The following is a 12,687-nucleotide window of genomic DNA, read 5'->3' as shown; positions in this document are numbered from 1 at the left end:
ATTACCAAACTACCATTAAACATTACCCCTTGTTATGTTTTAGTTGATGAACTTACCGTGATTCACTAACATTAATTCTGCTGTTTAAAACCTTCGTGCATGAATACCATAATCAAAAAGAAGTACGCTAACGTTAGCTATCGTAGCAACTAGCATATTAGAGGAGTCTAGAAGAAATGTACCAGTAATAATAACTAAGAGGCTGCTTCTAACCAATTCAGTTGTTCAGTTTTGTAACTTGAGAGCTGGAGACAGCATGAACTCGTGCTAATCTATGCAGGAAAAACCCTATAAAACTTAAGTTCAATTCATACTATAAATACCTGTGACATATGCTCTGTATATTGCATACTGCACTCAGTATATACTGTATACTGGATGAAGTAGCCTCCTTTGGTAGCTAGCTAGTTAGCGAGCTAACCGACAAAAAGATAACGTATAAAAGATCTACATAGATAGATGTTTTAGATAGTACGATTAGTTAGTTAAACTAATGTATCTAGGAAATTGTACACCATTTTAAACAAATTCAAAGATAACAAAAAGAGAAGTTGCTACCTTTTCGAATTACCTCACAAAAGTCTGCTTCACACAGAAACGTGGAGATATATATAGAGAGAGAGAGAGAGAGCGAGAGCGAGAGCGAGAGAGAGAGAGAGAGAGAGAGAGAGAGAGAGGAAGGGGCTGGAATCATCTTTCTTTTCCCTCGTTCGCATTAAAGATCCCATTTAGATTAGATACATTCCCCCATTCCAGCTGTCCTTCATTAACCTCCTCCCTCAGCGCGTTCATCGAGAAACTACAAGACACTGTTGACGTGCTTCCCTCATATACATAGCTTAGCATCCAAACATCCCAAATACACATTGATAGTGGGTGTTCAATCACCAAATACCTTCATTTCAGTAGACATTTTTTCAGAAGTCTTTTCTGCGGCCAAACCGTACAATTCACGTTATGAAAACCGATCTCAAAATGTCACATGAACAGGGGCAGCTTTTACCACTAAGCAATCCACGCTAATGAGTTGGTCCCGAGGTCGGGGAGGGGGGGGTCTGCTGGCATCAAGCAGTCGGCTGAAATAAACAGGATGTTCACTTCTGACTTAAGTGAGAAGATAGGTAAAGATTCTAAAGGGTTGGTCAATGTTGTATCTTGCAGTCAAAAATTAAAATGAGTTTTATTAGGGCCCCCAGACAAAACATTGCTTGGGGCCCAGAAACACCACTGCTCGTGAGAGGATTTTTGTTTCCCAGAATGACCCAAAGTCAATCAGTTAAACTACTTGTAGCAAAAATTCTGGAATAGGAGCAGGATTGATCGAGCGGCAGATGCGCTGTTTCACAGTTTAAAACCAGCCCACGAAGCTCTGTGTACTGTTACAGCGAACAGACACCTGGGCCTAGAGCAGAGCCAGCAGCACAAAGCTGTGCCGTTCGGGCGGTTTTATTTAACACTCGGCAGCATAACCGAGGGGTCGACTCACGATGAGGCAGAACGGGCGAGGAGCGGCAGCTGTCGTGTTGCGTAACGCGAGCACTCGAAGTTAGCGGCGTGGGGTGTTCACAGCGCCCGTCTGCGCAACCCACCTGGCAACGTGGACCTTGGCAGATATCGCCTTTTTGTCATTCTTGCCGCGCAGCACAGATATGTCGATTTACGGTAAATGCGAAATGACAGCTGTGTTAGGAGCAGCACGTCTTGTAAGTTCTTCATTAGCACTTCCGTTTAAAAGTAGGCTATATTTGGCGCGTTAAAGCAGCAGTATCAAGTATGTCCGGTGGATCTGATGAATAGGAGTTGATCGTAAACAAAGTAGGTATGAGAAGCGTCTAACACTTTATTTATTTATTTATTTATTTATTTAATCAGACTTACTGTTTGCCCTTCCAAAAAAAAGTCCGGTTTAACCCGTTTGAGAGAAGACACCATGATATGATTAAATGTCTCCCTTTGGCCACACCAACTGAAAACACAAGGGGAATATGTGCCAAGGTCATAACTTTCTGCCCGGGGCTGTGTCTGTGATTTTGTTTGTGTTTACCTCAATTGCTTCTCTTTGCCCACAGTCAGTATGAAGTTTAAGAGGTGTGGCAGTAGAACATTAGTAACGGGGCCCTTCAGCACGTCTGGCCGTAATCTGTTGCATTGACACTCCCGAGGATCAAAAGCAACGAGCAACTGCCTGTTTAATAAACGCGGAGCTTACGCTGCAGTATCGCCTTAACTATGATTCATTACTGCCACAGTATCACAGCATGTATGGAAATAAAAGAGGCTCCACTAAATTGCTAGGAATGTAAATAGTTTCTGTATTACACGTCAATAAGTCCATTTTCAATATGATTTTTTTTTTAATACTAATTAAAAAATAAATGAAAAAGAAAACTTAAATTATCACCAGTAGCTGTGGGGTTTACATACTAGAAATATACAGTGAGATTTTATTCATTAGTGTATATATTTTCCTTAACACCTCTAAATGTTGAAATCTTCCAAGGTAAATCAACTTTTCCCCTGCTATTCAAATAACAATTCCAAAGTGATTATTCTATAACACTATCTAAGGTTCTGGAGACAAACAGACAGTTAAGAGCTTAACTCTCAAATATATTTACAAAAGAGAAGCCTACAACTAACAGTCCTGATTTCCCAAATACACTGAGTGATCCTTTTATTGCATATACCTGATCGATTGCAGGACCTAGTAAGATGCCATGATGTTTACAGTCAGTTGTAAATTGTAATCCACCATTCCCGGCAGCAGTTTTATTTGGAAGACAGCGGGCAGGCAGTACTGGAGTCCTGTAGCCAGTGTACATTGTGTGTATTGGTCTCTTTTGTGAGTGACCTGGTTTTTGCCAAAAGGCAGGTATAAGCTGGAAGCTTTTAATATACATTTGTATTGTAAATGCACTTTCAAATACTGTTTATGCAAATGCCCATGAATGCAAGATAGAGTAATACACAATACATACAGTATTGTTTTACAGTAATACATACATGCCATATTGACATGCACCTGCTTTAAAAAAAAAAAGCTACTGGGAAATCTGTGCAGAGAATACAAGACGAGTGATCATCAGTGAACAAAATTCTGAGTAGATATCTGACTAAAAAATGACTGGAATCCTATACATACAGCTATAGAGTGGGCACACGAAGTAAAATGGGCAAGTGGTGTTAGTTGGTGAGTGTTTCTCACTCCAGGTGATGGAAACTGAAATTGTCTGTAAAATTCTAGTTTTATACATTACAATCTTATCTTATATCAACAAAGATTTTTAAGTATTAAAGCAATTTTTATAATAAATCACTTGAATTGATATGTGACCACTGATGTGCCCCTCAGTTTTACCCTGCATATGACCAAGTTTCTTTCACACATCTCACATAATTCTTTGCAAATGTTTAAAAAAAAAAGACTGAGAGGTTGTTTAAGTCCTCACTCCTGTCACTCGTCCAAAATGGGCGTCCCCCTGACTGTCACTCATTTTGCACTGAAGAAATGGCACCCAGAGGAAAGGGAGAATGAGCATGCCTATGAAATGAGATTCACTGTATGTCTTCTGAATCCCCTAGTGACCACCACAAAAGCATTCTGGGATTGTTGGAGAGATCACAGGTAAATGTCCTCAGAACTTCTCTACGTAATGAAGTCTTCATATTTTTCCCTTGGAGTGTGATGTGATCTATTATTCATTCAGTTGCAGTTAGCTTGAGGGACTGCCCAGTGCAGAGGAACTGGGCTGGGACCTGACTGTTTACAACAGAAGCTCATCTCTTCAAAACGACAGAAGGTTGATGATATAAAAGCACCCATACCATAGTAACTAAATCCTTAGTCAAATGATATATTGGAAATGAGTTTCCTTATATAAAGATCATTCTCCTTGAATAGGGATCTTGAAGCGTAGTGCAAGGAAGTGAATTTGGAACATCTGCATCCTCTGTAGATAAGAACCTTGTGCATGCTCACAAGTGTCTAGTGTACCTTCCATGTGCCTGTTTAGAAAAGGATAACAAAATTGAAAAAAGTGCACTGTAAGCTGTAAACTGTTTAGTTTAAACAATGTTTGTGTTAAGAATGTCACCTCTCAGTGCTTCATTGCTAGTTACCACATGTGTGGCAATCCTGGCTGGCTGACAGTATAAAGTAGCCCTATGTGCTTAATAACCTCTTTTTTTTCTTGAAAAAGACAGCAAATACTAATAAATGTTTTAAGTGACCTTTAATTTTCAATTCAAAATAGCCAGCAAGTAGTAGTGGATATGATCATTTTTAGTTCTTGGCCTCAGTTATTGTTACTAAATACAACAGTCTAAATTTTAAAGGATTATTATGTAATATGTGTCAATGGTATGTAAAAAAAAAAAAAAAAAAAAAAAAAAAGGTATCAAATATACTAAATACCACTTCGGGAGACCAGAGCCTATCCCAGTGGCATGGTGGGAACCAACCCCAGACAAGGTGGGAACAGGGTACACGTGTCCACACACACCCACTAACTCACACCGGGCCAATTTAGAGACTCAGTTCAACCCATCACACCTTTGGAATGTGAGAGGAACTAAAGTTCCCATAGGAGATGGTCACAGGCACAAGGAGAATGTCCTAGAACGTTTCAATTTTTTAATACTAAAAATATTGAACATACATGCTAATAGCCAATAATAAAGGATCTGTATGTGTCAAATACAAATACAAAGTAGGTGAAAGAGAATATGTATGAAAGGAATTTGTAAACATGTATAAAAATGTATTATATAAAAAAAATGTCATGATATAATCATGATAAAATTATATAATCTGTAGTCTAATTAAATTACGGTATTTTGTGGTGCATATATCTGACATAACCTGGGCCCATTTCCATTTCATTTGCAAACAATAGTTATAAAGAAACACCAAAGAACATAAGCAAAGCAAAAAAGGGGGAAAGAAAGTTTTAGTGGTTATTTTGTTTGTTTGTTTGTTTTGCTTTTTTGTTTTCTAATACTAGACCTACACTAAGCATGACAGTGGGCCAAACTGGACTGATTTATTGCATAGCCCTGTAGGTTCCTCACCCCTTCTCTTCTTGGTGCTGCAGTAAAGATCCCAGCAGCTGCGTCTTAATAAAAGTAATGAGAAATTCCACTTGCTGACATATCTATTAAAGTACCAATTTACTTTCCAGAACTGCTGCAGGTGATATTTATGATGCAAAAGTACACGAGGATGGGGGTTCTGACGACACAGTCATTAAAAGAAAATGGGGCTGCATTTGCATTTTGAGTGTCTCTGTTTAAAGATGAGTTTTAGACACGGTGAGCGCCCTCACCTTAAGTGTCTCACTCTGGCTAGAGGCAAGAATCCTTTGTAATGACACATCTGGGCTGTAACATTAGCCAATTTTATGAGTAATGCTGTAGTTGAAGATACATAGCTCTCTCTACAGACCCATCTTAAGTCCTGATGAAGAATGATACCATGGGAATTATTACATTTTATACAATATATAAGGATATACATAAAAGTCCCCATATAACCCAAAACATAATGCAAAAATCACACATCCAGCTGGCAAATGGCCAAAGCTAACTTTGTTGTAGCCCCCTTTGTTGTAGACTAATATTATTAAAAAAAAAGGATGACAGGCATGATGCAGGATCACCCTGATCCTCTGACCAGTTTATATAGAACAGAAACAGCAACAACAGCAATAATATCATCACAGTCTGGTTTGGGAACAGCACCAAACAGGACAGACAAGCACTCCAAAGGGTGGTGTGTTCAGCAGAGTGCATCACTCATACGGAACTTCCTGACCTGCAGACCATCTACTACAAGCGGTACCGGACCAAGGCCAGGAGGATTGTGAAGGACCCCACCCATCCCAACAATAGGCTCTTCTCTCTGTTGAGGTCAGGGAAGTGCTTTCGCTCCCTGAAGACCAAGACAGAGAGACTGAAGAGGAGTTTCTTCCCACAGGCCATTCGGGCCCTAAATCAGGGAAACTGATAAACTGTGGGGACCACCACTGCCATGTAACATAACTGTAAATATGTTCAATTACCACCATGTAACATATAACTGTAAATATGTCAATTACAAGAACTGTACATTGTGTACATACATATATACATATCCATAGATACATTGTATATTGTGTATATAAACATAATATACATATATTGTACATACATTAATATATTTTTTTGTGTGTGTGTGTGTGTGTGTGTGTATATATATATATATATATATATATATATATATATATATATATATATATATATATATTATTTATTTATTTTTTTTTTTTTTTTTTTTTCCCCCTCTATGCACCCCTGTTTTTCTTTTTCCTCAGTTTGGACAGAGCACTCTCAACCATTTCACTGCGAGTTATACTGTGTATGACTATGTATGTGACAAATAAATCGAACTTGAACTTGAACTTGAATAATAATAATAATAATAATAATAATAATAAAACAAAGGATCCAAATGGTTATTAGCTCAGTTCCTGTTGCTAAACTGCGAGATATATTAGCACAGCCCAAACATATTCATCCATAAATAATGGTGTGGCGTCTTATGGGGGCATCTGCCTCTTTGGCCTTGTATTGGCGCTTCAGGAGTGAGTCCTCATGATAAAAAGCATCTGCATTTTTTCTGTTGCAACTGCTACACAATAAAAGATTCTACATGCACCACTGTTAAAAGCAGGGTAAGGATTTGGCTTTGGAAAATGGAGATGCTGGACAGACGCTATGTATTATTTCATATGTTGAATCTATGGAGATAGTATAATTAATTAGTCAATAATGTAAAAAAGAAAAAAAGTGAAACACATTGCTCTCTGTGCAGTATTACATCAATGCTGTGAGCTGATCTAAATCGCATGTTGAGCAATGCAGTGTTATACACAAGGCTTAAACGATATAAATGAGTAACGAGAAAGGGAAAACCTGGTCATTGGTGTGCAAAAGATATTTACCCCTGAGAGTGAACACCTGTTATCTTGTCATTATATGAATCATGCCATCAAAATAATTGGCAAGTATGTGAGCTTCCTGTGATTTGAGCAACTAGCTGTCAAGCAGGTAGATATCTACGGTCATGCTAAATGAATGCGCACAGAGTTGGCCTTCTGCATAAATCTCCATCCATAAAGCAAGCCAAACTGGGTTATTACATGAGCCTCATCAAAAACAGGTCCACTTCACACATCTCTCTTTCTCGCTCTCTCTTGCTCCCCCCCCCCCCCCCCCCCCCCCCCCCCCCACACACACACAATCATGGACAGAAATGGAGGGAGTAGGGTGAAGGGGTATATTTGACATGACCATCACACACTTCTCTCTCTGAGCTGCTGATGATGTCCAATTCCAGCCTATTTTAATGAGTGATTGTAGAACTGTGTAGAAAAGGCTGAGTGGCTGATAAACACAGTTTCATTTGATTGTTGATCAAAAAGAAGTAAATATAGATATGCAAAAAAAAAAAAAAAAAAACCTGACCACTGCTGTCTACGCATGTAGATTTGAAATATACACCCATTGAAGGCCTCTTGAAATTAAGCTCTTTCAAATGGATAATAGTATTTGGATGTAGGGAATCACAGATTGAGTAACACTATCTTGGAATAAACTGTCCAGAAAGGTGTGTGATAAAACCCTTTTGCCATCTCAGGTCTGTTTAATGGCTACATGGTGTGCATGACATTGCAGATCTATATTAAAATCAAGCCAGGGTTTACATTGCTCAGATAGGGATCACAGTCAACCACTGTGCTTTTCTCCCTGGGCAGGGCAATATCTGTGTTTGTCAAGAGAGATAGGATCCGATGGGAAAACAAAAGGAAATTGTAACGATGCATTTCCACTACAACTCCTGGGGGAAGGTTCACAAAAAAAGAATAAATAAATAAATAAATAGATAAATAAATAAAAACGGCACTCTTTCTCGTTTGTGCATATTATTGTGTTTTTAAGTGCCGTTTCTTTGATAAGAAGGGTTTTGCAGAAAGGGTATGAGCACTAGAATGGTGCACCACACCAGTGATGAGACCTCCTGAGCAGAGGCACTGCATAGTACATGGGAAAAGCCAGCAGCCCACCCCATTTCTTCTCCCTCATAGTAATTTATTGTATTTGATGGTGGTAGTCACTGCACTTATTTCACTGTAGATTCTACTCAGGATTGTGTGATAAATTTCTATTAATGTGACTGTTTGTAGATTTTTATGATGATTTGTCTTGAGGATGCTGCCAAGATTTTTTTTATTATTATTACTTATGATGGATGACTGAGTTGTACTGGTACTGTGATTCTTTTGTTGAATTCTCTCTCTCTCTCTCTCTCTCTCTCTCTCTCACACACACACACACACACACACACACACACACACACACACACTTTAAAAAGCATTAAATATAATTAGTAAAAAATATCATTTTAATGTATATTTAAAATATAAATATATAAAATATACAAGTTTGTCTCATAGTCTTTTCTAAAGTCCCTTCCTACTCATTTTGAGTAATTTACAATTAACTCGTAGACAAAGAATGATACCAGTGTTTTCAGTTGAGTGATTTTTTAAAATGCTATTTTTGCTATTTGCTTCGGATGGATTTGAGGTGGGCGGGACTTATATTAGCATATGCGACGTTAGCCTGCCAAACTACCAATCAGAATTAAATAAATGTTACCGTCATTAGCTCAGCCAGTCACACGGCCTAAGTTCGGTGAAACGCTAAACGTGAATGGCGGATGAACGCCCTCCTCAGCAGGCCTGCGTTTCCCGCGTCATCCAGTTGAAATTGACTTGAGTACCGGCAACACCAATCTCGGCAACTTTTCTCCAGGAATTTTTGCCTGTAATTTGGCAAGGATCAACAAGGAGGGGAATCTTGATACTGCAGTAAAACATTTTCTCTCTGTTCCACCTGAAACGTTTGAAAACGGAACAAATGTTTCAAATGTAGCATTGTTGACACTAATCATGCGAACAGCGGCAATCTTCTGACTGAATAGATCGCGCTGGCCAGATTAATTTACATAAAGTTCAGCCAGGCTCAACTTTTTATAAGTCTAAAAGCGGATGTGTAAATGAATCCGAAGGTTAAAGGTGCACACATGGATGTTCAATACGATATTTTGTACACATTTGCAATTTTAAAAATATTCCATTTGTAGATACATTTTAAATCGCGGACATCCTCTACAATAATACTTGCTAACAGACCTTGTGAAACCGCTCTCCCATCTGAAAACACATGGGTCCTTTCCTACACACAATTCAGCCTCTTAAAGACTGACCGAACTTTAGCTAAACCAGGTAGTTTAGCATGTTTGGTCTAATGGAGTCCCATGGCTTAAACATGGCTAAAGAACCTTCATCGTGCCTGCGGTGGTCCTCACCACCTCTACTAACATATTCTGACAGCTCGAATCATTTAGCTACTATTAAATTGCTTTACATTAATACATATATTTCTTGAACATTGATAAGTGCTTAATCCAGTGTAGGTCTTTACTGTTTAAAAATGTATCTGCATCAAACCAAATTGACAAGCTTTAAATTTTGCTGGATTTTGACCTGGTTAATAGTAAAGGGGCGATGCTGTGACAGTACCTCTCAGAGAATTCTAAAAACAGCACAAACTAAAAATGCAACCAAAAATAAAAACCCATAAATATGCGCATCATAGTTAAACCTCTTAGAAAAATTACAATATATTTTCCCGCTCTTCTTCACGACGTTGTAAACAGGGACTCGAATGACTGGCACATCTCTGAAAAATGCATTAAAATGAGAACCTTTATCGGGGTTTGCAACACGCATATTAAGAGCAAAGTTCTGTCTTTCGCTGGCTTTGTCGCAGCAGAAGTTTGCACAGAAGCCTCTCTAACATCAGCCCTGGAAGAACCAATTACTATTGATTTTCTTACGACGTTCCACTGCACTCCACGGGCTATGTCACGGGATGGGGGACAAAAGGAGATAAAACCACAGGTGAATTACAAAAGTAACTCGCTTTACTGTGGCCGACTGAAATTGAGTGCAAAAAGGGGGAAGAGGGAACGGTAGGCATAGTGAATGGGAGTAAATGTCTTCCTCTGTCATGCAACGGTTGGTTTGCAGACGCACGTGGCCTCCACCACCTTGTTTCGAGGGGACATCTAGGAGGTAAAGGACTGGTTATAAGGCACATCACACCGATAACGGATACAACGCCTAACAGTTAGTAAAGTTGTAATGTTGCCGGAGTTTCTACCATATTTTCTGCGCCATTACTGGCATTGCTATTAACGTTACCTGCTTGTTTCCCTCCCGCTAAACAAGAGCAGTCTTCTCACAATGCAATGTGGAGGGCAGTGCACACACCAGGGAGGGCTCAGTTCATCAGTATGCTACACATTTTTCATTGTTTCAGCGTTCTCTTGCCCTTGACAAGAGGCCCGCAGTAACTGACAAATTTGCACCTCAAAAAGGTAAATAAGCATAATTTGATGGCCATGTTTATTTTTTGTGCATTTACTTAGAGTCAAAGAAACAAGGTGTTTGACTTCTTTTGATTCTGAGCAGCTTTCCCTAGACACAAAGACTGCTTACAAAACACTTGTCCTGACCTTCTGAAAGCTTGCAGCTAAGCCGCCGAAGCCATGGAGACAAAGTGAATCTTGAACAGTGTAAGATTTTGTATGACAAAACAGGATGTGAAGCGAGTCATTTATTTACCAAGGGTTTCCCAAAGCGGAGACGCCATCTTGCAAGAAAAACAGCAACTGATGCAGTAGAGTTCAGCAGAGCAAGAGGGAAACCCCTGCTGGGTTATTTTCCAACATCCTTTAAATGCTTCCAGCCCAGGACCCACCACTAGCCCATGACTGTACACAATGAGGATGACTAGGGGCCACAGTGACCCAGTCTAGCCCGAGGAAAGCACGTTTGGGTGAAGATAAGAGACACAGCAAATACAGGACTTGTGGGGAAATTGAGCCCTGTTGGAACTGGGGGTGGGGGTTGTTATCATGGCAGATCTGAAAAGAACTTGCAAGATGCAGGAGCCCTTTCTGTGAATGGGGTCAGGGGCGAAGCTACAGAGGTCACCGCACAGATTCAAAGAGCGATAACTAGAGCTTCTAGAGGAGCAGATATGCTGTATCTTTACAAAGTAGAGGAAGAGAGAATTTGAAATGCTTTTCATGGAGAAATATCAGATCTTCTGGCAGTTCTGCACTCTTTAGCGAGACTGCTTGCTCAAAAACTGCTTGCACTACTACTGAGCAATTTGAAAACTGAGAAAACTTAAGCTAAAAGCAGGTGGTAAATATTTTAGTTATCCCTTAAGGCTTGGGATGCTACCGAAGGATAAGTCTGGGGGAAAAATGATTCCTACTGGCAGTCAGAACTCTTGTCTGTACTTCAAATCATATTTCAGGATAAACCATATCTAAACTTATTTGGTAGAATAGCATTTTCACATTGCAGACAAAAAAAAACCCTTTGTATTGAAGAGATTATTCAGTGTTAATTATAGTATACCGATGTGATACAGCTGCACAGAAAAAAAGGAAAATTGTAAAAGTAAATGCTGACGCTGTAGAAAATGACCCATTTTAGACACTTCACAGTACAAGCTAAGCAAAAGGCTCCACCTAGCGGACAACTTTACCTAATACAATGTTGTACCAGCACTGGCTGGTAATGGATAGTATTCATACATTTTGTTCTCAGAATCAGCATCAAGATGCAGAAGATACAAAGTCATAAAGCAAAGACCATTTTGAACTCAGACCTCTAATGCAGGTCTGTCTTTTAATTACATTTGAACTTTTGTCTTACATTGGTGAACCAATGTTATGAATATAAATGATTCTCAAAGAAATGAATTCTCAAAAATAAAAAAATAAAAGAAAGGTTTATGAAAAGTGCATACACAATTAACAAAACATACAAATAAATTAACAAATTAACATAGCTATTTGACGCAGTGTCATGCAACAAAACCTTAACATATGATATGATTCCAATTATAATTTACCACTTTTGGTCAATATTAATACTATTGTACAGATAGTACACTGTAAAAGAAAAGCCCAAGTTTCTCACAGCCAAATAGGCAACAGCTCAAGTAGTGAAAAAACACAAGGGAACAGGGCTTGGGGCTTCCCCACCAACATAACTCAAGTCCAGTGTGTAAACGAGGAGTAACTTCCTATGGAGTACTGATAGGACTTGTCATTTGTTACAGCAGTAAATTAATCTGTTCTAACCTAAGGCTTACAATCATGTTATTTGCACTTGAGCTTTTTAAAATGTCCCATACATGTATAATCTAAAAGTTCCAATCTTCCAGAAGCACAACTGGCCCAGTTTCTCGTGAAGCAGCAAAAACACCATCTACATGACTCTGCTGATGCACTGCCATGTAGTCGACTTGCAGAATGGTATAAAAGGCATCTTATTAGAATAATTGTGTGCTTGACAAAATAAATAACTGATGGGACATGTGTGGGGCAGAGCTTGTGTGCATAATGATTTGCTGTGGTGGTGATTGGGGTGTGTGTGTGTATGTGTGTGTGTGAGAGAGAGAGAGAGAGATTTGCTGTGGTGGTGGTTGGGTTTGTTTGTGCATGATGATTTGCTCTGGTGCTGTGCGTGTGTGTGGTGGCTGCGTGGGTGGGTGTGTGAT

The 12,687-nt window shown here is 39.2% G+C and overlaps 1 long non-coding RNA gene across 1 annotated transcript; it reads left to right on the top strand.

Moving 5' to 3' along the window:
• The first annotated feature begins 1,558 nt into the window (after window positions 1-1,558).
• LOC113575606 lies at window positions 1,559-4,361 on the top strand. The gene is made up of 3 exons (XR_003410435.2): window positions 1,559-1,815; window positions 3,583-3,625; window positions 3,708-4,361. It is a non-coding gene; the product is annotated as an uncharacterized LOC113575606 (long non-coding RNA).
• The last annotated feature ends 8,326 nt before the right edge of the window (window positions 4,362-12,687 follow it).

Source organism: Electrophorus electricus, chromosome 8 (assembly GCF_013358815.1).
Source record: "Electrophorus electricus isolate fEleEle1 chromosome 8, fEleEle1.pri, whole genome shotgun sequence".
Lineage (NCBI taxonomy): Eukaryota > Metazoa > Chordata > Actinopteri > Gymnotiformes > Gymnotidae > Electrophorus > Electrophorus electricus.
This window is presented reverse-complemented; position numbering and strand designations above follow the sequence as displayed.